This window comes from Taudactylus pleione, unplaced genomic scaffold, assembly GCF_031769625.1.
Source record: "Taudactylus pleione unplaced genomic scaffold, aTauple2 ptg000026l, whole genome shotgun sequence".
Lineage (NCBI taxonomy): Eukaryota > Metazoa > Chordata > Amphibia > Anura > Myobatrachidae > Taudactylus > Taudactylus pleione.
The window spans coordinates 33,276,448-33,304,083 of NW_028284428.1; the positions used below are offsets into that span (position 1 = coordinate 33,276,448).

At 45.2% G+C, this 27,636-nt stretch overlaps 1 protein-coding gene across 2 annotated transcripts in view; it reads left to right on the forward strand.

Moving 5' to 3' along the window:
* TBL1X (transducin beta like 1 X-linked) overlaps positions 1–27,636 on the forward strand; it is a 360,692-nt gene that overhangs the window by 95,738 nt on the left and 237,318 nt on the right. The window lies entirely within an intron of this gene.

Below are 27,636 nucleotides of genomic sequence, written 5' to 3' on the forward strand. Positions count from 1 at the left end.
TGCCCAGTAGTTGCCCCCTGTAGTGAGCCCCCTGTAGTGAGCCCCCTGTAGTTGCCCCCTGTGGTTGCCCCCAGTGGTGAGCCCCCTGTTGTTGCCCCCAGTAGTGAGCCCCCTGTAGTTGCAACCAGTAGTCAGCCCACTGTAGTTGCACCTAGTTGATCCCAATTGTGAGCCCCCTGTAGTTGCCCCCAGTAGTGAGCCCCCTGTAGTTGCCCCCAGTAGTGAGCCCCCTGTAGTTGCCCCCAGTAGTTAGTCCTACTAACCCCCCCCCGCGCGCACACAAACACACAAAAAAACACCAAAAAAAAAACCACTTACCTTTATACCCGCTCCAGTGCTGCTGCCGCCCATACCCCGGCGTCCGTTCCTCGGCACTATGGGAGTGACGTCATGACGTTACTCCCATAGTGCTCTGCGGGACCCGGAAGACGGAGCTCACTCCTGAGCTCCGTCCCCGGCGTCCGCTCCTCGGCACTATGGGAGTGACGCCATGACGTCACTCCCATAGTGCCCTGCGGGACCCGGAAGTCGGAGGGAGCTCCGTCCTCTGGCTGCCGCGGGGGGTTTCAATAGGAGCCGGGCGCCCGGCAGATGGAGGGAGTCACGGGAATTCCTCCACTGAGTGGCGTAACTACTGCCCCCAAGCTATCCAGCGCCTCCAAGCCACCGCGGGGGCTGCGGGGGCAGTAGTTACGACACTGTACTATGGTGTGCCCAGTGCTGCCCAGTACTATGGTGTGCCAAGTACTGCCCAGTATTATGGTGTGCCAAGTACTGCCCAGTGCTACACAGTACTATGGTGTGCCTAGTGCTGCACATTACTATGGTGAGCCCAGTGCTGCACATTACTATGGTGAGCCCTGTGCTATAGTGTGCCCAGTGCTGCCCAGTACTATGGTGTGCCAAGTACTGCCTAGTACTATGGTGTGCCAAGTACTGCTCAGTGCTATGGTGTGCCAAGTACTGCCCAGTACTATGGTGTGCCCAGTGCTACACAGTACTATGGTGTGCCTAGTGCTGCACATTACTATGGTGAGCCCAGTGCTATAGTGTGCCCAGTACTATGGTGTGGCCAGTGCTGCCCAGTACTATGGTGTGCCCAGTGCTACACAGTACTATGGTGTGCCTAGTGCTGCAAAGTACTATGGTGTGCCCAGTGTTGAAACTTACCTGCTGTCAGTGGGGACCCAGCAGGATCAAACGTCCCTCTTCCTTTACAGGCAGCGCAGCAGTCAATCAATCTGGGGATGGTATGGACAGCAGGACTCCTGACAAGCCCCGCCCCCTTTGCCATTCTGCAGCCCCTTGTGCTCCTAGGAAGGAAACCTGGCTCCCTATTGATTGATAGCGGCCATCTTTTTGTAGCCTGCTAAGGGGGCAGCCATTTTCTTTTAGCCCCTGCTGGCTTAATACACATTACAGCACAGAGTGGCCCTGAATCAATAAAATTGTGACAGCCTGGGGGGTGCAGATGGCACCCTGCCCCCTGACCCAGCCCGAGCTCTGAGTAGTGCTCCTTATGCAATGCCCACTGTAGTGGTCCCCCTTATGCAGTGCCCCCAGTAGTAGTGCCCACAGTGGTAGTGCCCCTTATGCAGAGTCCACATTAGTGGTGCCCCTTATGCAGTGCCCCCAGGAGTGGTGCCACCTATGCAATGTCCCCTGTAGTAATGCCCCCTGTAGAAGTAATGTCCTCTGCAGGAATGCCCCCTTTAGAAGTAATGGCCCCTTTAGTAATGTCCCTAATAGTAATGCTTCCTGCAGTATGCCCCCAATAATAATGCCCCCTGTAGAAGTAATGCCCCCTGCAGTAATGCCCGCTAAAATAGTGTCGCACATACACAAAAAAAAATAAAATATCTTAAACCCCACTCCTGTGTCCGGTCCGCTTGGCTGCTCCTTGGAACTATGGGAGAGACGTCATGAAGTCATTATGTCTCTCCCATAGTGCACATTGCAGGAGCCGGAACCTGGAGCTCAGGAGTCAGCTCCAAACTCCGGCTACTGCTGGCGCTGTAGGGAAGTAGCCGGGCGCCCACTGGTAAAGTCTCAGCAGGCGCCCGGCAAATGGAGCCTTCCTGCGGCGCCGGGCTGCGGTGGGCCGGAGGAGGCAAAACTGGTTCTTTCTCTAAATAGAAGTGACGGAACGCAGTTCCGTCCCGTTCCGGCCCACTTTAACCCCTGCTCAAAATTTGTTGTAAAATGTGAATTGATTATGACAGCCGACATATGTTTCTGATTGGCTGCTTGCATCTGAATTCCTCCCACATACTTGTACTCACCGCGGGGGCTGCTGGGAAGGAGCCAATTTCAGAGGTTTGACCGCATAATTGATAGATGTTTACAGACTTTGGGCGGGATGCACGACCAGCTCACTGTAGCATATATTTGTATGTAATTTAAACTATGCCTTTTCTGTAATTTCCAATATTATAGTGTTGGTAGAGCTACATTTTGACTGTGTTTTTTTTTTTTGCATTATAAATGTATCTTATATACATGATTTAATGAAATGAGATGAGATGCAGGCTTCTATTGCTGTGTGGCTGACACTCACTGGTCTTTGTTAGTGGAATGTAGGTAAAAGGTCAAGTCCATATGTGCTGCATATTATCAGCCAATCTGTGGAATGTTTTGGCCAGAGGGGTTAATGATGTCTTACAGAAGAAATTTATGTGGGGAACTTTAACCTGTGTCCGGGATTTGACTACTGAGAGGTCATACACTTGTCCTGTTTGTCTCTAGATCAGTCAACAGATACTGAATAATTTTATGTATGTATTTTATTTTACTCTTATTTATCTGAATAACATATTTGTACCCATTATATTACTTTTTATGCTAAATGCAACAAAATATTTTAACAAGCATGCTGGAGCAGTTATTCACGGTGTCAAGGGGTCTCTCCCACCTATCGCACTCACACACTTACCCCAGCCGCACCCTTTTTCGACTGCTGGCCTTGCTGCCTCTTGCCACTTACTGCCTGCTGTCCCTACGTTCCTTCTCCGCAGTGGGAGATGTTAGCAAGGAGAGGAAGGTTCCACTGCACATGGTGGAGGCCAGACAGACCATAGTGGATTGTTATATAGATAACTATACAATTAGTGATTAGTCTTCCATCATTATTATACATTAAGAATAATTCAACCGAACTGCTGCTTTGTCCTGTTGGCCTCATTTGTATGGAGGAATGTGTGGAGTGAATGTACGGAGGCCAAGATGGTGCTGGGGAATGCAAAAATGTTTATCTTCCGAGTAAAGGACTTGGGTGGTTATGTAGTCATTATGTCGACATTGTCTGAATATCGACATTCAGAATGTCAACATGGTCGAAGTGTACATGTTGACATGGACAGTATGTCGACATTGTGAATGTCGACAATGTTGACAGTACATTAGGGGTTATGGTTATGCTGCGGTAACATCGTGCCGACTGTCGACATGCACAATGTCAACATTACGACCATGTACCACACCTGCTGAGTGTGAACTATGTACATGAATATACCCACCCACATCCACAAACATAATTTTGTTATGTTGAACTAAATTATTTAAATGGGATTCAAAGGATGGACAAAGTTCATTTCTTTGCCCTCAGAGGTAGTGAAAACCTTCAGGGTTGACCTAAACTTTAAACTGGGACACGTTGTGCACTATCCAGGTACGGATAAGCACATTACAGTACTAGGTGCATTTCCACAAAAGTAAAAAAACATTTAACATGAAAGTGACAAATGTGACTGTCACTATGCCCGAATGTCCCCTCATTCTCATTCCACATTCCATCTGGAACTGCAAACGGTTATATAGAGAGCTTTTGTGTGACCAAACTTGTTTGGGGGAGTTGTGGCCTCGTTGTATGGAATGTGTGCCGCAGACAGCTAGATGCATTTGCCAGGGGCATGACTAGAACTTTGTGGGCCCCATAGCAACATTTTAAATCCAGCCCCTCCCCCCATTCAGGTCTCAAATAGAGTATATACATATATTCAGGGTTACCTACCCTCCCGATTTTAGCGGGAGTCTCCCGATTTCGAACCCAACCTCCCGCTCCCCTGCAATTCCTACCTCTACTCCCGGTTTCCCACTGCCCCCGCTAAAATTGTGGATTGCGCATGCGCGAGCTGTTAGGGGGCGGGGCCAGCGCGGGAGATGTCACAACACGTGACGTATCTGTACTTGTTGTCTTTAAGGCTGGCCACCGCGGGGTTATGGGTAGCGGTGGCCGCCTAACACTAAGCCACAGTGTGACTGGCGGGCAGGGTCAGCGGGTATGCGGCGGGTGCAGCTTGAGACCAGCGGCGGACGAGGTGTCAGTGGTGGACTTTTCACCCTCACGCACGGTGGCCCTGTGCAGTGGCATAACAATAGCCCCTGCAGTGGCTTGGGAGCGGTGCCGAATGGGGACGGCGCCGGCGCCATAGGAGCAGTGAGGGGAGAGCTGCGCATGGACTGCTGCTCTGCCGCCGGAGACAGTGACAGCGCATGAGAGCCGGTGAATCATCAGCGGCTGCTGGCTATATGAAGACCATCAGGTCCGTAACCGGAGCGCGCAGCTGATGTAATCAGCGAGAGGTGAGAACCGCGGGTGGCCTGCGGGAACAGGCGGCAGGTGCGGGGCTCAGTGGGCTGCAGTGCAGGCTATTAATTACCCCTAAATACAGAACACTGGGAAATTTATAGTTACGCCACTGGCCCTGTGTTAACATGTAAGTGTGAATTCTGAATCAAACTTGCAGTAGTGAGAACAACTGAAGTTATGGGTTTTTTTTTAGACTTAAAGTGTTTTGTTTTGTTTTTTATATATCCTACAAGCAATGATGCTGACTACCTCATTTGTTACCTAAAAAACACAAGTTTTATTGTTGTGTTATGTACTTATTATTATAAGAAGAGCAAATACCATGTTATAGAATTTGGCATACAAAGGAGAACAATCCTAAAAGGAGGGAAAAAACAAACTTTGTCCTCTTTTATTGAACTTCCATCGATGAGACATTTCTCAAATGGGAGCCGTCACAATATTATGTTATTAGGCTATTTAAAGCAGGCTTGCCTACCCTTCCAATGTTATCGGGAGTCTCCCTATTTCTAACTCTCCCTCCAGCTCCCCCACAAATTCTACCGCTACTCCCAGATTCTCCCCATATAATGAGATCTAAAACTAGCAGTAGTGGAAACTGCGTCATTAATGTGTGTGTATTAGCTGACACTTGTTGGATGGCAGGAGCACAGTATACAGTGTGTAGCTCTGTGGTTAGTAGTGTGTGTGTGTGTCATACATACATACCCTCCTGCTTCTGGAACTATTAGCATATTTTCGAAAGCTGCGTTCCGTGTGAAATCGCAGATGCGATTGTATTACGGACGGTCCATCTCTGAATCAGACCCATTATTCAGTGAGGAACTAGCTGTTATTCCTACAACATGTCTTGCATCCCTCATTAATAACATAACAACAAAAAGCACAATCTATGTAAAGCAGCAGTATATTTATACCAGGAGACAGTATATTTATTTTGCAGAGCCCCTGAGTGGGCAAGTATGCATATATTTACGTTTTTACACACATATATATGCATGTTTTGTTTTGTGCTCCCGACCTTAGCTGTATGTTCTGTATTGTGCTACCCCATCATCTGTATGCACTGTGTTGTGTCCCCTTACCCCCTCCTGTGTCCATTATTATGTTCTTTCCCTGTGTCTATTATTACGTCCCTCTCTGTGTCCATTACCTATGCCCTGCCTCTGTGTCCATTATTATGGTCTCTCCCTATGTCCATTATTATGTTCCTCTCTGTGTCCATTACCTATGTCCCCCCTCTGTGTCTATTATTATGCCCCCCTATGTCCATTACTATGTTCCTCTCTGTGTCCATTACCTATGTCCCCCCTCTGTGTCCATTATTATGCCCCCCTATGTCCATTACTATGTTCCTCTCTGTGTCCATTACCTATGCCCCCCACTTGTGTCCATTATTATGTTCCTCTCTGTGTCCATTATTATGTTCCCCCTGTGTCCATTATTATGTTCCCCCTGTGTCCATTATTATGTTCCCCCTGTGTCCATTATTATGTTCCCCCTGTGTCCATTATTATGTTCCCCCTGTGTCCATTATTATGTTCCCCCTGTGTCCATTATTATGTTCACCCTGTGTCCATTATTATGTTCACCCTGTGTCCATTATTATGTTCCCCCTGTGTCCATTATTATGTCCCCCCTCTGTGTCCATTATTATGTCCCCCCTCTGTGTCCATTATTATGTTCCCCCTGTTTCCATTATTATGTTCCCCCTGTGTCCATTATTATGTCCCACCTCTGTGTCCATTATTATGTTCCCCCTGTGTCCATTATTATGTTCCCCCTGTGTCCATTATTATGTTCCCCCTGTGTCCATTATTATGTTCCCCTCTGTGTCCATTATTATGTTCTCTCCCTGTGTCCATTATGTCCCATCCATCCCCCCTGTGTCCATTATTTTGCCCCTCATAGACTAAAGGAGGGGCTGAGACACATTACGCGACACAGGGAGGGCTTATGACGCAAAGCCATCCACTGTGCCGCGACTGCTCTAGTTTGTAGTTAATATGTTCGGCGGCCAGGACATGGAGGATTCAGCAGGGTGCTGGGGGTTGCTTGTTGGGCCTCCGGCGGTCCCCCTAAGCCACAGTTCCCCATAGCAAGCGCACCCCCTGCACCCTCTATAGTTACGCCACTGGCATTTGCGCAAATAGAAATGTATTGCACAGCAGCATATTTTGTTGTTCCAAATTTACCCTTATATTTTGTTAGAGAAAAGAACAAGATGGAGAATATTCATGCTGGGCTTTCCATCACCTAGAACAAACTATTGTTTGTATTGTACTATAATATATTTCAATACATAGACATGCAGTGCTAAGATTATGGTATTTATTTCAAGTACTATACAAATTGGGATGTTGCATCCAGACAAGCTGCACTAAGTAGCGATGATTATCGACCATCAATGGTTTGTCACCTCAATTAATGGCTAAGAGGCAGCAATGTTTTTATAGTTTTTATTTTTCTCCTTTTGGCACAAGGAAAGTGTTGCTTAGCCCTGCCCCTGGCAGCCCACCAAGCTCCACTACTCCCCTGATGGGCCAACCGCCTGCCATTCCTCAGAGCAGAGAAGTCCATTGATGGGTACAAAACATCAATCCCCCTGTCGATGGTTTCATGCCTAGCACTGATGGCACGATCAATGTTAACCAATCGATGGCCATCCCCATATGTGAGTGTGATGCAACTTGAGATGAGGAGTGTGAGCAGTGGATCCAACCTTTTTAAATAATTGGGTGTGCTCAAGTTGGAACACAGTGGTGGGAAAGGTATTAATTACTTTTTTCTGACCTGTTTTAATGTACTTTAATGTGGTTATTAGCATTTAAAATAATGTAAAAAATGTAATAATTATAAAAAAGCCATTCCGGATTGTGTACGATTTCTGAAGCTCCTTGTGCTTCTTTCTGGTCTCTCCCCTCACACCCCAGCTTGGACTGATTGTGCTCAGTTTCCTTCCTCTATCTCCACACTCATTGCTAAACTTGACCTTATCTGCACTTGTGTTCATCTTGTGCTGTGTTCATTTGTAAAAGACAAACCGGAATAGTTCTCTGTTTTCTGTTCCCAACCATTGCATAATTTTCCATAATTCAGCTACTGTATGTAATCATCTCACCATGGAATACAGCCTGTGAAGACAGAAATTAATACATCAAATGCACTTTGTATTTAAAAGATAAAAATAAGCTTTACTGAACATGATGCAATGTCTTTTGATGGTCAGCTGGGTTACTGGGACGAGGAAAAATCATTTTGTAACTTTGTGTATATGATATTTAAAGTGAATTATGGCAAAAAAATAATGTGTAGTATTTGTTATTCATGTGACATTGATTCTGCTGGCATATGGGTGCAGTACTGTTTGTTATTGTTTTTCTAGTTGGTGGTGTTAGGAAGCAAACAGGACTATGTGAAGAAGCTATGTACTTACTGTACTACCAACATAAAGTCTTTGGGATGGATAATCGTCATGTCAATCAGTGTACCAAGAAGATGAAACAAAGATGTACAAGTACAGATGTGTCCACATACATCTATCCTCCGTGCGTTACACATAACGTGTGAGCGCCTTGTGACTCCGTAGTGTTGAGCGTCTTTTTGTGCGACCTTTTCCCTTCAAATGCATTTTACTCGCACAGCAATGTGAACAGGACGCACAAGAAGCTGCAGCTGATTAAAATGATATGTGGCATGCCTATATTCTGTGTGACATCCGCTGACACTGTAACGTAGCATTTCGCATGCAGATACACCCGCAGTCACACACCGATCATAGGCATGCTACATATCATTTTAATCGACAGAAGCTGCTTGTGCGTCCTGTTCATATCCCTGTGCGAATAAGATGCATTTGAAGGGAAAAAGTCACATAAAAGAGTCTCTGTGCGACCAACTCACGCCACGGCATGGTGCAACTAGAAGGGCTGTTTAATACGCATGGAGGCTAGATGTATGTGGACACATCTGTATATTTAGAAACTGAGGAGATGCATCTAACTGCCAATCCGATGGATTGGAACTATATCGCAGCTACATCGTTCCGTGTGTGGGCATGAAATCGGCCACTGCGCGCTCCTGTGAGTTCATGGGTCGCTCCGCCAGATCTTTCTGTCTGCACAAGAGATCTGAAGAATTGACGGACAATCTCATGCTAGTCTATGCGGGGAGGGGGGGCTGCATAATGTGCTGAGTGACGGGCAGTTTGAAATAAAAGTACTGCATCTGTATAAATCTCCTTACCTACTGAAATTAGGAAGGCACTTGTGAGTCTGCATGCCAAATACACTGGTGATCTGTGCTTGTGCCTGATTTACATTTATGCTGAGTGGGTGTCAGTGGTAGAAACTATGTTGAATGTTGCGCATTCATTTGCAGTTAACAATAGTAAATGGAGAATACAGCATTCAAAAGATGTGACCTTGCCACTCCCAACTGCAAGTACAAGTGGGTGAAGAGTATATTATAATACACTGTACAGGGGAGCATGCACAAAAATAGGAATGCAAAATAGTATTGTATAAATTTGTTTATATACTGTTTTTTGTTTTTATCGAGGCAGTTATTAGAGTTGTTCTTCCCTTTTGCTAGTCCTCATGGGTCCAATGTAAACTCACTGTCAATACAACTGGAACCTATTACTAGGTACTATTGTATGAAGCAGTCAGTGCATGCTGGGAGTGGCCTGGAATTTGGTCTTTCCTGCCTTTCATCCAGTATGGGGGTAGATCTGTGGGCAACTGTAGATATGCTCTCATGTGAGGAAATACTGGTTTGCAGGCACCAGAAGTGTCTCGCCTGTAATTGAATTGGTATATATTGGGTGGTGGTATCAGCGCTGCACCTGATGTGTATTGAGATTAATGTGGAATGTGATAAGTAATGACTGAGGCCAGATGCGTGGGAACATAAGATTTTTATTGCTAAATTAGAAAATTAGATGATAGCCACAATGCTACAAAAAAGACTCACAGGGGTAATCCACAAGGGTGCACCCTTTGTAATAGTATGGCATTAGGAGACTGCTATATTTCCCACTAGCAGATAAGTATATTGAGACTTTATGTGAGTTCCTTCAGGGAACACCTTCTTTGTGCTATACTCCTAAGTGTTCAGTCAGTTCATCCATGTGGTCTCTGTGGCTTATACAGGCAAATGGGTCAGAAGTTGTAAGCTGTGGTCTTTAGGGCTCACAGATGGTTAATGTGCAGATGAGTTGTCAGTTGCGGCTTGGAACAGTCTCTGTGCTACTTGTTGCATAGTAAGACTCCTTCTACTGTGGTGTGCCAGTGTTGAGGGTGTGCGCAGCCCAGGGGGGTTGCTGTAGTACTGTTCGTGGAGTGGGGACCGCCTCTCTGGTCAGAGATGGGTCGGCTCTTCTATGTTGCAGAGAATGCTGTTATGGAGAGACAGGAAGGGATAATCTTGAGATGGCATCACTAAAAAGATATCACATGGGAATGGACAATATTGGGCGTGGACGCCAGGATAAAGTGATAGAAATACTAATTAATTAATATACACATTACTCTTCTACATGCCACTTCGTGAAGATAAAATGCCTCATTTTATTAATGACAGACAAAAGCAACTGATTTTTGTACCCTTTGAAAACACTTTGGTGCCAGGGTCAATTGACTCATAATTTTAAATGTGCTCCTGTTAATTACAGTGCATCCGGAAAGTATTCACAGCACTTCACCTTTTCCACATTTTGTTACGTTACAACCTTATTCCAAAATGTAATAAATTCATTAATCACTCAAAATTCTGCACACAATACCCCATAATGACAACGTGTAAAAAGTTTTTTGAGATTTTTCCAAACGTAATAAAAAAAACAAACTAAGAATTCACATGTACATAAGTAGTCACAGCCTTTGCCATGAAGATCAAATTGTCTGTAGACCTCCGAGACAGGATTGTCTCGAGGTACAAATCTGGGGAAGGGTACAGAAAAATATCTGCTGCTTGGAAGGTCCCAATGAGCACAGTGGCCTCCATCATCCGTAAATGGAAGATGTTCGGAACCACCAGGACTCTTCCTAGAGTTGGCTGGCCATCTAAACTGAGCAATCAGGGGAGAAGGGCCCTAGTCAGGAAGGTGACCAAGAACCCTATGGTCACTCTGTCAGAGCTACAGCATTCCTCTGTGGAGAGAGGAGAACCTTTCAGAAGGACAACCATCTCTGCACCAATCCACCAATCAGGCCTGTATGGTTAGAGTGGCCAGACGGAAGCCACTCCTTAGTAAACAGCACATGGCAGCCCATCTGGAGGTTGCCAAAATGCACCTGAAGGACTCTCAGACCATGAGAAACAAAGTTCTCTGGTCTGATGAGACAAAGATTGAACTCTTTGGCGTGAATGCCAGGCGTTATGTTTGGAGGAAACCAGGCACCGCTCATCACCAGGCCAATACCATCCCTATAGTCAAGCATGTTGGTGGCAGCATCATGCTGTGGGGATGTTTTTCAGCGGCAGGAACTGGGAGGCTAGTCAGGATAGAGGGAAAGATGAATGCAGCAATGTACAGAGACATCCTGGATGAAAACCTGCTCCAGAGCGCTCTTGACCTCAGGCTGGGGCGACGGTTCATCTTTCAGCAGGACATCGACGCTAAGCACATAGCCAAGAGGAGTGGCTTCAGGACAACTCTGTGAATGTCTTTGAGGGGCCCAGACTTGAATCCGATTGAACATCTCTGGAGAGATCTGAAAATGGCTGTGCACCGATGCTTCGCATCCAACCTGATGGAGCTTGAGAGATGCTGCAAAGAGGAATGGGTGAAACTGTCCAAAGATAGGTGTGCCAAGCTTGTGGCATCATATTCAAAAAGACTTGAGGCTGTACTTGCTGCCAAAGGTGCATCAACAAAGTATTGAGCAAAGGTTGTGAATACTTATGAACATGTGATTTCTTAGTTTTTTTATTTTTATTAAATTTGCAAAAACTACACGTTCTCACGTTGGCTTTTAGAATGTAAACTCTTACGAGCAGGGCCCTCTACCCTCTTGTGCTTCTCCCTACTTTAGTTTCATCTACTTCTTACTCACCACTATGGCACCTAACACTTGGTTTCTTATGCTCTGTTGCTTATCTGGATGTTATGGTCACTAATGTAGCAATATATATTATCCATGTCCTGGTCCTGTATTGTATTGTTCTGTAAGTCGCTTGTCTACAATTTGTTTATGTACTTTGTAAGCCGCTGCGGAACACTTGTGGTGCCATATAAATAAATTATAATATGGGGTATTGTGTGTAGAATTTTGAGGAGAAAAATGAATTTATTCAATTTTGGAATAAGGCTGTAATATAACAAAATGTGGAAAAAGTGACTTGCTGTGAATGCTTTCCGGATGCACTGTACATTAAATACATAAATGTTTCATGCATAAAAAATCTCTTGCTTCATTTAAAATATGTTCTCCGTTTGTTGCTAGTTAACAAAAAAAGTTTACTGTGTTAAACTTTGTTAATGTAATGTATTCATTTTTTTTTATATACAAAGATGTATAAAGACATACAAAGATATTTTGTTCTATTATCTTCAAAATAGAAATGTATCCATTGTTGATTACTATACACTTTGGCCCTGATTCAGAGCCGGACGCTCTGACCAGAGCGCTCGCTCTGGATCAGGGCCCACCTCCATAATTATGGAGCGTCCTCCTGGACGCTCGTATAGCTGTGGGTCACCACCCACAGCATATACGAGCGTGCAGGATGATGGTCACGATGGTCTTGACCATCGCGACCATCGCCACTGCGAGCCGAAGCCTGCGGTTGAGTTTCTCAACCGCAAGGCCCGGAGTGATTTTGGCTCTATCAGAGCCAAAATCACTCCCACTGACATCACTAGTGATGTCAGTGGGGCCGGCTTCTGACGGTAGGCGTTCCCATGGGAACGCCCCCGTCTGGGAGGCACGCCCCCGGCACGCCCACCAAAGGGGGCGTGCTGTCAATCAACATCGACAGCACGCCCCCTTTAATCAGACACAACGAGCGAAGGAAAGTCCTTCGCTCGTCGCATCTCGCGCATGCGCACGACGGAGCTCCCTCCGTCGTGCGCATGCGCAGTGCAGACCATCGACCCACTTGCGAGCGGACAGCCGCTCGCGAGTGGGTCTGAATCAGGCCCTTTGTCTTCTATTTTCCATTGCTTTAATAAAAATATTTTAGAAAATAAAGTTTAAATTTTAACTATTAAAAAGTAATGTTACGCCTAAATGAGACACACTTGTAAGAGTCAGCAAAACATTGAGATTATAACTTTATTTTTTGCATTATTAATTCATAACATAGAAAGCTGCAACCAAAATGACCAAACGGTAAACTTCCTGAAAAGAAAGAAAGGTGGTAGTGGTACTTCTATGGTGAACTAACTGGGGCAGATATTCAATTTCAGTGTTAGGAAAATGACTCAAATTTGTCACAGAAGTTGGGTTCAAGAACTATGGGTTTGATTCCGAGTTGCACGCTATGTCCATGTTGGACGTAGGTCATCACATTTTACTCCACATGCGTCTAAGTCGCACCCTACATGCATCACGATTGTGTTCATACAGAGTCACAGTAGTGATTTTAGATGCACGCTTGCTTGAAAATGTACTGGGCATTCCTGGGAAAACAAAAGGTCACACACTCATAGTTCACGCATGCATTCCTGGGTGGTGACTGGGAGCTGGCTGTATACATGCCTGAAAATAGGCATGTTATGGGAGTGTCCCGGGCTGTCGCTGAACCGGTTGCATACACAGAAGCATAGGGGTCTAATTACTAAGTTTTGCTAGGAGATAAAGTGAACGGTGATAAGGTACTAGCCAATCATCTCCTAACTGAAATTTTTCAAACACAGCCTGTGACATGTCAGTTAGGAGCTGATTGGCTGGCACCTTATCACCGTTCACTTTATCTCCTAACACAGCTTAGTAAATAGACCCCATAATCACTCAAATTGGGGGTGATAGTCAGACGGAAAATCTGGACCCAGCATCAGTGTGCCAGTTTCTAAAGATGCACCAAGCTGTATTTAAGTGTCTAAAGCCGCTCCCAGTGGGTGTGTCAGTCCTTGCACATCTTGACACATAGCTATACACCAAGGAAGGGCTTGTAGCAGTATCAGACGCACACACGGACACTACTGCATCTGATTCGGGTTCAAGTCCTATTTCACTATTGCAAAGGTTGTGTCTCACTTAACATTAGCAACTGTCCCTGCACATTGCCTTTGAGTGATATCATAACTTATGTGCAGGTTGATGTTACATACAGTGACCTAGCCCAGAACAAAAGGTAAAGGTATTGCAACAGGTAGATGGAAAACAACTTTATTTAAAAAAAAAAAAAAGTACAATCAGATTTAATGCAGGAATTTTCCAAATAAATCAACTTAATACAAAGTTACACTGTTGACAGCATGTAATAATAATTACTCTGACATAACAATTCAAATTATGTAGCATACTTTGCATGCTATAACAATGCATAAAGACCTCTCTGTGTTATTAGTGTCACCTTGACACATCAATGCTAATAATTTATTGTAGAGAATTTTCCTAGAAGTCAGAAACGCAGAACTGTTCCTTTGTTTATACATCTTTGATAGCTGAAGTGAATAGCAGTGTTCCTAATGCAATCTACGTATTAATTATCTAACACGCTGGACATTGTGTTCTCCCAGCTAAAGTTCTTTTTCTTTATGCAATGTAATAGCTACTGCCAGGTTCATCTAGAATGATACTTAATGGGATGATTTTATTAATTAGTCGCACACCGGAAAAATAACACTTTGCTAAGGCAGCATTATTAGCTTACAAGAAAGTGACCTTTTGTTCTCTAGACATGAACACGCTGCTAGGTTTTATTGCCAATGTGGTGCATATGAAATTTGTTCATTGCACTCCATATTTATCTGTCTAAACAGGAGATTTATAACAAATTATGCCTCCTGAAGGATATGGTTTCAACATCTATACATATTAATGACTGTATTAAAATTAAAAAAGTCTTAAGGCAGGGCTTGACACATTTTTCTAAAATCTAGGAGCCAAGATGAAAGGGAGGAGCCAGACCACTGTCCCCCCCCAAAAAAATTACAGGAGTAAGTGAGGCGCACAGCTCTGTGTGTTATGCAATTGTTATACACACTATACTAGTCCACAAAATGGTCACAGTTGAATGGATACAGTAAAACGGAGGCCCCCTTACTGCTCTGCACAGCTCCCCTGCTCCACCCCCCACCCTCCTGTAATAACGGACCCCATTTCATATAAAATAATGGTGCTGGAAAGTACAGCAAAACCCCCTCCCCTCGTGGTCACACCACTATCCCTCTGAAGCCGCTCCGCAATCCCTGGCCACGCATAGACCCTACGCAGCCGGAGATAGGAGACAGACAGCCGGGGTACAGGAGGATCAGCGTAGACTGGGACAGGCAGCAGGGATCAGAGCAGGCCAGGATGGAGAGTAGTCATCCGTACAGCCCGGGACGGACACAGGCACAGCAGTCACCGCAGGCGACACTCAGCACATGCACTCTTGTGCTTGATATGAACACCGCAATACTATAGGCACGAATCTCTGCCGGTGCTGATGAGGATCTGCTTCCTCCCTCACTGCAAAATCTAGTAGCCAGGCAGCAAAATCTGTTAGCCATGGCAACCTGGCCCCCGGGATTTGTCGAGCCCTGGTCTAAGGGACTTTTCTTTTTTAGCACCTGATGGCCCCATATATATTATGTATCCAGGGCCTGATTCAGTATGGATTGCAATTGCGATTGCAGTAGCGATTACCCACATATTCTCACTGCGAAAATATGCTAATACTCTGCGATCGCTATGCTGTCGCAGCACAACATAAGGACGCCCACCTTACCTTACACACATCCGTAATACTTTGCAAGTCTGCAAAAACATCGGTATCATCGGAGCCTCACGCAAACTTGCACAAGGTCTGACCATACTCAGAAATTGCTAACCTCATCGCACGTAGTGAAAGCCTAAGCTGCGTATGGCATTGCAGTGGCTAATTTATGCACGCTCCTGCAGCAGTGTTCAAACGCACTGGCACCTGCGTTTCGCCGACCCTCCATTCAAACGGTACTTCCTGTCAATCACTCTGCGATGGGTCTGCGTATTCCATATCGCAGTGTAGTGTTCGCTCATGCACACTGCGATGCATGCGCAAAACGCAACAATCGGCTGATTGCGTGCATTATCGCAGTTGCGATCGCTGCTGAATCAGGCACCCAATTGCGGCTGTGGACACAAGTGCACTAGTGTAATTTGGTGGTGCTCCGTTGCCGGGACAGATGCCCTGAAAAGCAGCTATACCATGAGCTTTACCATTACTATGTTTGCCACAAACCAGTAGCAGTGAAAGCTTACACCGCCGGGCAATGTTACTGCGCATTCATGAACTAAGTTCATGCATGCGCACAGCTAGGGCAGGGGGAGGTATTCTCTGAACACTCCAGATTTCTGTGTAACAGGAAGCAGCCGAGCTCAGCAGGCTAATGCCATCTGAGGATGGCACCATGTCCTGCAGTCAGTCTCTGAAACTTTCAGTTTTCGGAGCTTGATTAATGGGCGGCAGCCAGGCACATCAGGGCACTAATAGTGAATGGGTCTATAAAACATGCAAAAATGACTGTTTCCTCATATATAACGGACCCATTCACCTTGAGTGCTAAGTGACCGCGCTGACATTATGACATGATGTTTCTTTATCCTGTTGAATGACTCCGGCATTGCCCTGCATAGCTAGCAATGCTTAACAACTTTCCATAGCTGGCTGCCTGGATCAACAAAGCACTATCTATGCACCATTGGGCTTAAACCGAGTGGCGGACTTTCCCTAGGGGCTGCAGAATGTCTCCCAGTAAAAACCGCCACCCCAAGTGAATGCCTCGTAGTGTCAGTGGTTTCACATGGAAAGCATTTTCTGCTAATGAGATGATGGACAGGCAGTCCCAGGGCAATGTCGTGTGCCCTTTGGGCCTGACTCAGAACCGTTCGCAAGCGGGTCAATTTTGGCCCAGTGCGCATGCGCACGACAGAGCCGGCTCCGTAGTGTGCATGCGCGAGACCCGGATAGCGACGGGCAAGCCGTCGCTCCGGGTCTTGTACCAAAGGGGGCGTGCTGTCGATGTTGAGTGTCAGCACGCCCCCTTTGCTGATGTCAGTGGGAGTGCTGATAGCACTCCAGGGCTTGCGGCAACGAGACCCTACCACAAGAGTCTCGTCGCAAGCCCGATGGTCGCGATGGTCTTGACCATCGCGACTATCATCCTGCCCGCTCGCTATAGCTGTGGGTGGTCACCCACAGCTATGCGAGCGGGCAGGAGGCCGTTAAAAAAAAAAATAGAGGGACGGCCCTGATTCAGAGCAAGCGCTCTGTCAGAGCGTCCGGCTCTGAATCAGGCCCTCTGTCCGGACTGCGATAGCAGAAAGAGGTTCCAATGTTAAGCCATTTCCCCGCTATTACGGCAGCCTTATCTGGCTTCTAAAACCCTTCAGTTCCTAGAGGCCTGCTTGTTGATTTGTGAGCATATGTGGGATTGTGATCCCGAGCATGAACGCATTTGCAAACAGGCAGACTCCCCAGCAATACAGGTAAGAGCCACCGCAGCTACTCAGCATACAAAATAAGCCTTTATGTTGGGTAAAAAAAAAAAAAAAAAAAAATTTGTTTAAACACTAGATGACGTGTGTACCCAGCGATGCAACCCCCCCGCCACCGGGCCGACATATTGGGCGGCTTGTACACACTCGATGATCCAGTGCCCGACCGCCCAATATGTTGACCCCTGCCACATCTCGCTGCATGGGACCATCAGCCGCATCATCTGATTGGACTGCATGTAGGGAAGATCAGACGATGCAACTGATGACCCCACTGGACGATTTTAATGATTTGTCGTTTTGATGCAACTGAATCGTGTAAATCGTTAAAAATTAGTCTAGTGTGTAGGGGCCTTTAGTGAAAACTCAGTCGTCCTACAGTACTGCATACTTCCAACGGGACGTAGTTAATTGACTGGCCGACACAAAGCTGCCAGTCTAAATTCCGACACGGGACTTAAGATAGGCATCGAAATACCGACCTCTATCTTAATCCCGACGCCGGAGGCCCGAACACAGGTAAGTATAACACTTTATTTAGGTTTAGGCACCCCTGGGGGGAGGTTAGGATTAGGTACTAGGGGAAGGTTAGGGTTAGGCACCCCAAAGGGAGGGTTAGGGTTAGGGGGGAGAGGGGGGGGTATTGGGAAACTTACCACCAGGCGTCGGGATCTTCTACTGTCGGCCTTCCACTGTCGGGATTTGAGCCGTCGGTATTTCAATCCTATTCCCTTCCAACTCCAGTCATCAGCCCTATAATGTCATTGTTATAATTAACAAGAAAATAATGTACAACTTCCTGTGATGTCACTGCAACCATGGGTCTGATTCAGAGTTGTACACTAATGTCGCGCCTCTGCTACGTTTTTTGTACGCAGCTGCTATGCGATAATATGCAAATGTCGCAGCAACCGGGAGATGTACTGAGAGGTACACCTGTGCCTTTGCAGATCAGTCGATTATCAGCCTTCTGAGTAAGCCTATGGCCCTGCAAAATAGGCGACTGAACTCAGAGCACCAGTGAAACTGCGTACAAAGACGCCGTTGTATTCAACATGACTATGAAATGGTTGCGACACACCCGCAATTTTGTAACCACCCCTCTGTTACCACCAACAAACGGTCCATAACTGCCAATCACTCTGCAACTAAGAGCCTGACTCATTAAGGATCGCAATTGCTAAAGCGTATGCAGTTGGACGATTGTTGCGTACTGTGCATGCGTATGCATCGCAGTGCGCGAAGGCACCACTGCGATCGCACTGCAATCACGGAGACCAGGAAAACCATTGCAGAGTGAGTGACAGGCAGTGAGCGTTTTGAGGTGGTGACGGGGAGTGGACGGTGAAACGCAGACGTGCCTGTCCTTTTGAATGCCATTGCATGAGCGTGCATAAATTAGCCACTGTGATTGCCTACGCAGCTTCAGTACTTACTGCGTGCTAAGAGGTTAGCAATTTCTAGGCTGCTGTAATTCTGCTTGAAGGTCCGATGTTACTCGATGTTCCCGATGTATACGCAGGATTGCAAAGTATTACGGATGTGAGATAGCGGTAGTTTGAGGCAGTGGGCATCTCTATGCTGGCAGTGCGACGACATTGCGATAGCAATCATTAGCATATTTTCTCAGCAGACCTGTGTGCGATCACAATAGCGTTCCTTAATGAATCAGGCCCTAAATTCTCTCTGAGAGCGACAATGCAGAGGCATCGGGATGCATGCGCCGTGTGACTTAGATGCCTGCGCTGTAATAAAAACATCATCCAACTGCGTAAATATCGGCATATCGTACTTCTCTGAATAAGGCCCCATGTCTGCCATGAACCTTGTGCTGACGTCTCACTTCTCTGGAGAGGCAATATAAGTAAGTGCTTTGGTAAGGATGTTACCAGTGGCGGGCTGGGCCGGGGGGCAGGGTGCCATGTGCCCCCCGGGCCGCAGCGTCATGCGGGCCGGTGCAGTCTGTGTCACTGTGACACAGACTGCACTGCGTGTGTAGCGCTGACCGGATGGAGTTCGGTCAGCAATACACTGACAAACACACAGCCGCCGGCTCCGGCAGCTGTGTGTTTGTTGTAAGCAGCAGCCAATGAGAGTCTGTCAGACTCTCATTAGCTGCTGCTGTGCCCACTGCGGGAGCCGCTTCATCTTCCGGCTCCCGCAGTGGGCAATGGGAGAGGCGTCATGATGTCATATGACGTCTCTCCCATAATGCAGAGCGCCCCGCACAGGAGGACAGATGGAGGAGCAGATGGCGGCGGCGGCGGGAGCGGGGATTCAGGTAAGTGGGTTTTTTTATTCAGTTTTTTATATTACGTGTCTACTGGGGGGGGTCTGGCACTACTGGGGGCACTACAAAGGGGGGGACTACTACTACTGGGGGCATTACAAGGGGGATGGGGGACTACAACTACTTGGGGAACTACAAGGGGGGGACTACTACTGGGGGCACTACAAGGGGGAGGGGTCTACTACTACTACTACGGGGGGCACTATAAGGGGACTACTACTACTACTGGGGGCACTACAAGGGGGGTGGGGGACTACTACTACTGGGGACACTACAAGGGGGGGGACTACTACTACTGGGGACACTGCAAGGGGGGGGGACTACTACTGGGGGCACTACAGGGGGGGACTACTACTACTGGGGGCACTACAAGGGGGGGACTACTACTAATGGAGGCACTACAAAGGGGGGAACTACTACTACTGGGGGCACTGCAAAGGGGGGTCTACTACTGGGGGCACTACAAAGGGGGGGACTACTACTACTGGGGGCACTACAAAGGGGGGGGACTACTACTACTACTGGGGGCACTACTGGAGGCCTGCATAAGGGTGTTCTCTCCTGTGGCACACGGGTGCACTGCATATGGGCACTACGACAGGGGGCTGCCCTAATCTTTATTTTTACCTTACATTAATCCCATATGGACCCGCCTCCTCCCTTGAACACTTGAGGGGGGGGGCGCTGTAGCACGCATATTCTTCGGACACCCTGGCTACACGCTACTCCTCTGCCAGGGCCGCCTGCATGCATTTGCTCCCCAGGATAAAAGTTGCCAGCCAGCCCCTGGATGTTACTGATCAGTTCTAGAATTTCTTTTTCAAATTTGATTCTGATTGATTTGATTTATTGATGATCTAGTGTTATTCTGTCAATGATGCAGTACCTACACAGTGTCCAAAAAATACTGGCCACAAGCACTCGGTCTCAGTATTGGCTCACACACCTGTCTGTCCCAGAGTAGCTGCTGTTGGTTGGATAACCTCTGCAGCTGAAAGTTGATTGTGTGTTTACTGCACATTTCTGTCATTCCTGTTTCCTGTGAAAGCACTGGAGGAAGAACTGTGTTTCCCAAATTAGATCTGTATGGTCTCAAAGAAAAGTCTGATATGGAGGAGGTTACAAGAGGAAATTGCTTTCTAGATTGCATACAATGTGATTTTGAAGCTATGGTTATAAATACTTTCCTCTAACAAGTTGAAAAATACTTAAATACTATATTCACTTAAAGAGGAGGTAAAGACAATATATTATGTATTAAGGCCCTCATTCAGAGCCGCTCGTTAGCGGCAGTACGCTCGTTCCGAGCGATGTTTGCACATCTGCGCATGCGTACGGTTTTTAGTACGCATGCGCGAACCAGTCAGTGCGGCCGAAAATCGTTTGTACGCTATATAGCGAGTGCCTGCTATTTTGAGTGATAGAATGAGGCGTATGTGGGTGGTAACAGGGGAAGGTGCTTGAAAAGGGGGGAGTGGAATTCGAACGCAGGCATGCTTAAAGGTCAAAACGGGCGTTTTAAGGGTGTGCATAATTAATCCAGCAGCGTCATTGACCACGTCACTTGGTTTTTTTAAACTCAGAACTGCTCGCAAAATAGAGGTTGAAAAAACCAACCACAAGAATAGCGAGCAGTTCGTACGCTGTACGATGTACTCGATTAATCAAATAAATAGCGGACATGACGTATGGTGCGAGCGGCCAGAGGGCGTTTTTATCAAATAAACGAGCGTATGTTTTGCTCGCTCGTTCAGACTTAGAGGTGTGAACAGACTGCAATTTGCGAACGGATCATTTGAATAGCCACCCCTTGTTTTTGAACGAACGACCGCAAATAGCGAACGGCTCTGAATGAGGGCCTAAATTAATAGATTAATAAGATCAAACATGCAAACTTGCTTCCAGTGTCATATTTCATGGTATCTTTCAAAGTAGATAGGGAAGCTTGTGGCCATTTAGATAATCTGCACCACAAAGTATTTCAGGAGATGGATCTTTTGAACTTGCGCTAGCCAGTGATGTGACATGTAGTTGATCATTTGTGTCTATTTGTTTTTGTTTTTCTCCCTTTTTTTTTATATTACTGCAATAATAACTTGGTCTTATTACCGCATTGTGATAAATGTTGGCCTTAGTAGTGTAGAATTCCCTTTTAATGTATTTTGAACCTGTTATTCAAATGCAGTCTTCATACTGTAATCTACAAATGGTCATTGTGTGTCTGTGTGTGTGTATGTATGTATATATATATATATATATATATATATATATATATATGGGCATTTTATCTTTCTATGTGTTTTATCTTTAACGTGTGTTCTCATTCACACATGTGTTCTGGAGTAATTGGTAAAAAAAAACCACATAATTAGTTTGGGAATCACTTCCCTAGGCATTGGCTAATTGACTGCAATCGTCCAACTGCAAGCGCAAGTGGGTATAGGGGTAATAATTATAATAGACAGAGGAACATAAGCAAAATTTGGGACATAAAGGGACTCCATTTGGTGTAGCCTATTGCCAGTACTGATAGATCTAATGGAAACTCACTGTAGTACAACTGCCACACCAACTGCTATTGGCCCGGAGCAAGCAGTGCAGGCTGGCTAAGGCCTGTTCTTGTCTGCTAGGCAATGCCTTTGATGTTGTACATACTTAGGAAAAGCAATGTTATCACGGGATGTCAAAGAATAACTTTGTCCTTTTCTAAATGCCAAGTACAGTGTTCAAAGTACATAAATAGTGTTCCCTTTTGAATGCTATATATCTGTAAGCATGGGGGCAACATCCAAGAAATCCAATTCCTGTCTCCAAGACTAGACTCCAAATCAGTGTTTATTAATGGGGATTGATTGAGATCTTCAGGGTGGCCACTTGTAAAAGCTACATCTGTAATAAGCGGTTATTTTATTTCACCCAAGGTACATTTTACTTTACCCTTTTTGAAATACCATATTTTATTAAATTCATTGTTTATATAAAACCAGTCCAGAATAACCATGTCCACAACTTTTTGCCCCAAAAAGGTCCCAGTTTCATCATTCCCAGGTTCACGTTGTTGACGCATAAATAAATAAATTCGGGAACAGTATGCCTCTGTCTATAAACAAGTCAGGAATATTGCTAGACCCCGTACCAGTATCCCTGATCATGCCCTCAGTCATTTTTAAAATTTGTTTTACGATTTTATCAAGTTATGACATGCAGAATTTAACATTATAGCTACATTAAATCAAAGTTCCCTCCTTTACTAGTGTTCCCACCGATAAACTGGCACCTTTTTTTTGTTTGTTTTTTTACAATTGCAGACTTAATTTTTAAGCTGCTTTTGTGATTGCCCATCAAGATTCTAGTTTAAAGTGCAGCGATCTTTCTTCATTTCTTCACCTACAGTATTCATGTACTAAAAAAAAAATAAAAAAATACCAAAATAATAATAATTTTTATTTAAACAAAAAAAAAAACATTTTTGAGAAACACAAATGACTTAAAGAATACTTATCAGATGTTTCCTGCTAAATGATCTCACAAAACATTATTTTCAGGTCATAATGCAATGAACAAACTGATTTCTTTCCTGAGGAGGAGATAAGAAACCTATCATTTACCTCTCTTTCTATGGATTTGGGAAACCTTTGAAGCTGAACTTTTGTTAACTTCCTTTTCTTGTGCGTTTCCTGCACACAAAGTATAATTTTTTTTTTCAAGCTGTAAAACAGCCATAAGAATAACATTAAGCTGTATTGGCAATTAGCATGTTGAATTTAAATACATACCTTCAGGCGAGTGCATTACAGAAATAGAAACAATTTGGGGCATTTATTTCCCCTTCAGATTTTCTCCTAAAATGTACTCCATGGAATTTAATCATACAGACAATATATTGTGTTTGTGCATATGAAGAAAATAAGTCGCAGGTAAATGATGAAAGTATAGAAAGTTCTAGACATATATTATGAGATATGTTATAAATAATAATTGGATGGGGCTGAAAAGATGAAAGAAAAAAATTCACTGAATTCGGCAGGGGACAGACACACACTGGGGGGAAGCGGCGGCGGTGGACGCACAATGCCGGACTCTGCTCCATGGTTATGGCAGAGAACTTCCGGCGGGGAGCGGGGGACAGGCACCGGTGGAGGGACAGGCACAGTTGGGCGGGCGGCACACTGTCAGAGCAGCCAGCCGCACAAGCACACACTGCGGCTGGCTTTTAGGGGCTGTCCTCCAGTGATAGCCTGACAATCGCGGGCGGAGGCAGGTAGCTTCCCAGCTAAGCACTGAAGCCAGGCCTCCGCATGTCACCCTTCCACTGGCCGGGGGTCGCGCATAACCAACCCTCCCATATTGTCCGGTCCCCCCCCCCCCTGGCTGTGCAACCGCAAACTCACCTGTCACCTGTCAGAGGCACCGGGTCCGGATGATCCCACGCTGACGCCAGCTGCATCTCCCACGACGATGGCTCAGGAGTTGATTTGCATAACCCGGCCCATCATGGTAAGGCACCGAACAGCCAACGACTCGTGTGGTCGGTGGGTCGGCCACCATACACACAGCACAATGCCCAATATGGCTGCAGACATATTGGGCATCGGCTGTGCAGCACAGCCGACGTGATATGTCTGTGAACGTCATTCACAGACATATCGTCTGTACGCACTGGCCGACCAGCACAAGGTATATTGGCCGATCAAGTGATCGGCCAATATATCTGCCAGTGTGTACCCACCATTAGAGTATTAATTTACAAAGAAAGATTTGCTTTAACAAAAGTAAAGATAACCAGGGCCGGATTAAGGCTTGTGGGGGTCCTGGAGCAACTAAGTTGTGGTGGCCACTGCCAGGAGAAAATGCAGGATTTAGAGAGTGCGGATATATATATATATATATATATATATATATAGAGAGAGAGAGAGAAAGGGAGAGAGAGAGAGAAAGGGAGAGAGAGAGAAAGGGAGAGAGAGAGAGAGAGAGAGAGAGAGAAAGGGAGAGAGAGAGAGAAAAAGGGAGAGAGAGAGAAAGGGAGAGAGAGAGAGAGAGAGAGAAAGGGAGAGAGAGAGAGAGAGAAAGGGAGAGAGAGAGAAAGGGAGAGAGGGAGAGAGAGCGAGAGAGAGAGGAAGGGACAGGGACGGAGAGAGGAGCAACAGGGAGAGTAAGGGGAGAGAGAAAGGGAGGGCTAGACATGGAGGGAGAGGGAGAGACGGGAGTAAGGGGAGAGAGGGAGGAATAGATATGGAGGGAGAGAGCGGAGGAGAAAGAAACATAGGGGGAGGGAGTGAGACAGTGGGATGGGGATGGAGACAGAGCGAAATAGAGGAAGAGAGAAGAGAGGAGAAAGGGATAGAGAGGGAAGAGGGGGAGAGCGAGAGAAGGGGAGGGGAAGAGAGAGGGAGGAAGGTACTGAGAGAGCGCATACATAAACCTGTTGCAGCAGCCATCGGCCTTCTGATGAGGGTGGGCACTTTACGGCATTAGGCCCCTCCCCCTAGCCATGCACCCGCGAATCGCTGCATTATGTCAATAAGGTGGCGAGGCTTACATAGGCAGCCACTGTCAGGTCCATCAATTAGCATCAGTGAGAGTGTGCTGTGCTTGTGTGATGCTGCCAGGAGCTAGCCAGGGTGAGTGACCAGGTTCCAGTCAATATTTGCGGCAGTGTGGGGGCCCCCAAGGCGTGGAGGACCCTGAGCGGCCGCTCCGTCTGCCCCTCCTATAATCTGCCCTGCAGATAACTGTGTCTTTGCTGTATAGTTTATGTTCCAGAATTCTTGTGATTTAAATAGTTGAAGAAAACAAATTCTGAATTATGGGGCTCATACATCTATGTGGATTGCCCCAAGTGCCCATTCTGCCGGGTTCAGGGAAATCCATCATGTTGAAAATCCTCAATTCGCTGATCCTGAGCAAAAAATTATCAGGATCAGTCAGTCGGGATTGTTAACATGCTGTTTTTCCCCAATCTGCCCATGAATCGCCGATCATAGATGGCCGATATTATCAGAATGGGGAATCAGGGTGTATGGCCCGTATATAACCTGATTTGTTGCAATTGAAAACATTGACTTTTTTTTTTTTTTTTTCTAGTATATAAAAAAACTGAAATTTCTAACAAGAAAGTTTCATTGTGTAAGCACGGTGCTGCTACATCTGTGTGAAATAAACTAATATAAGCAGTATAAGTTGCAGATTGGAGTATGTACACATGTACATTTTAAACCGAAAATTGGATATTACTGTGTGTTTCTTTCTAATATATTTTTCACCTTCGTATTAACGGTTGAACATGTTAGTAATTATACTAAGTAATACCGAAGGCAAATCAGCAAATGCATATTTATCACAGCTTCATGTAACCGGCTTAATCTCATATCCTCTGTAACAAAAGCCAGCAAAATCCGTAATCTAATCTGGTGATAACAATTCTATAATGTAGCCAAAACCTCATCTAAATACAGGGGAATGTATTCTTTAACTGTAGATTAGATACAAATGAATAAGGCAGAAAACACAATTCTCCACTTCATCATTGTAAAGTAGGTATAATAAATGGCATAATCCATTTCCCTAAATACTCAAGTGAAGAAAAGTTTTTATTAAAATGAATACAATGCAGAGATACTGTATACATCAGATAAGAGATTCCAATTGTCCCTGACGTCGATTCTTGGTTCTTAAGATTTGTTCCATTGGGTTTTATTATCCCTGATAAATTCTTTGGAATATGTTGATGCTTTTCTTTCTTTAATTTATACATTTATATATTGAACAAAGGAAAACAGGAGTACAGAAAGATATCGACTCTGTACAAACTACACATTGTGCAAATCAACATAAAAGTATATTGGGAGAAAGAAAATAAAACTATAAAAGCTATGAAGCCTTCTTCAGTTAAACTTACACATCACTACTCTTCATAAAGCACTATGTAGCCCAATTAAGCAAGAATACTTTCTATTATTTTGCATAATATTGACCAACTGCACAATGTGCTTCTGTTGTATGGCAATTCCATATATATTCTACATGAGCCTCCACAGGCTAAGTGGGAAATGTACTTAGGGGCAGTTTTTGTGGCCACACATTAGATGCCATTATCACCCTCCAAACCTCAGGGGTGAAATAAAGGGTATACTTGCACTTGTTATGCCAAAACTATAAATAGAAGTATTGTTCCCATCCTAAATAAAGAATAATGCCTCCAATCATGATACAAGAAAATAATAATGGTCTGGAAGAATAACTTGGTATGAGGGCACTGACTCCTAAACATCTAAATGGGCCCAGTTCCTAATTGTCGAAATCAAATTGCTCCCATCATTAATACTATAAATCACATCAGCCTCCCCCTCCCCCTCATTAAAATTAATGAAATTAGTTTTGACTGCATTCATAGCATCTTCCTCCTGTCTTGGTCTGATGTAATTAAATGGGAATATAGTAACCAATATGACATGTGGGAAAGGCCCTATTGAAATGCAGACTGACAACATCTTCAGTGAGCTCAGCAATTAACCATTCATGATTGCTCTCGCACACTTCTCAGTCAATACCAGTGAGCACAGGTCCAATATATGATCCCCTAATGATTGTTAGCATATGGGTAAGGTGTAATGTAGGTGAAATGTCATGCTGTTCTCCTAGTGTTGCTGAAGCCCATTCGCTATTTAATGGCATCCTCTGTTCATGCGTGTTCTTATGTTAAACATCCAAAGCGATCAATTTCTGAAACTGTAATTTGACCTTTTCAAGTAGCTTTGATCTGCTCTCAAATGGGATCTATCTAAATACTACCATGGGTGAAAACTTTTGTAATAAAATACAGGTCAAGGGGGGGGGGGGGGGGGGTATAACAAGTTCAGTAACCATCAGCAAAATGGTAAATAAAAATAGGGGCTACCTATGTATGTAAAATCAAAATAGGTGGTGGGGATAGAGAGGGTAAGTTGCCAAAGGCCTAAGATGGTATTTTTATCACTGTATAAGCTAAAAGTTTAAATATAATTTTAGATAGTGAACACGTATGCTCTTGCTTATGGACAATAAAAACATTTTTATTGTAAATAACAAATAAACATGTATGCCACATTAAACTGTAGGTAGTATGAGTATGCAAATGTGGGTAGGTAGCT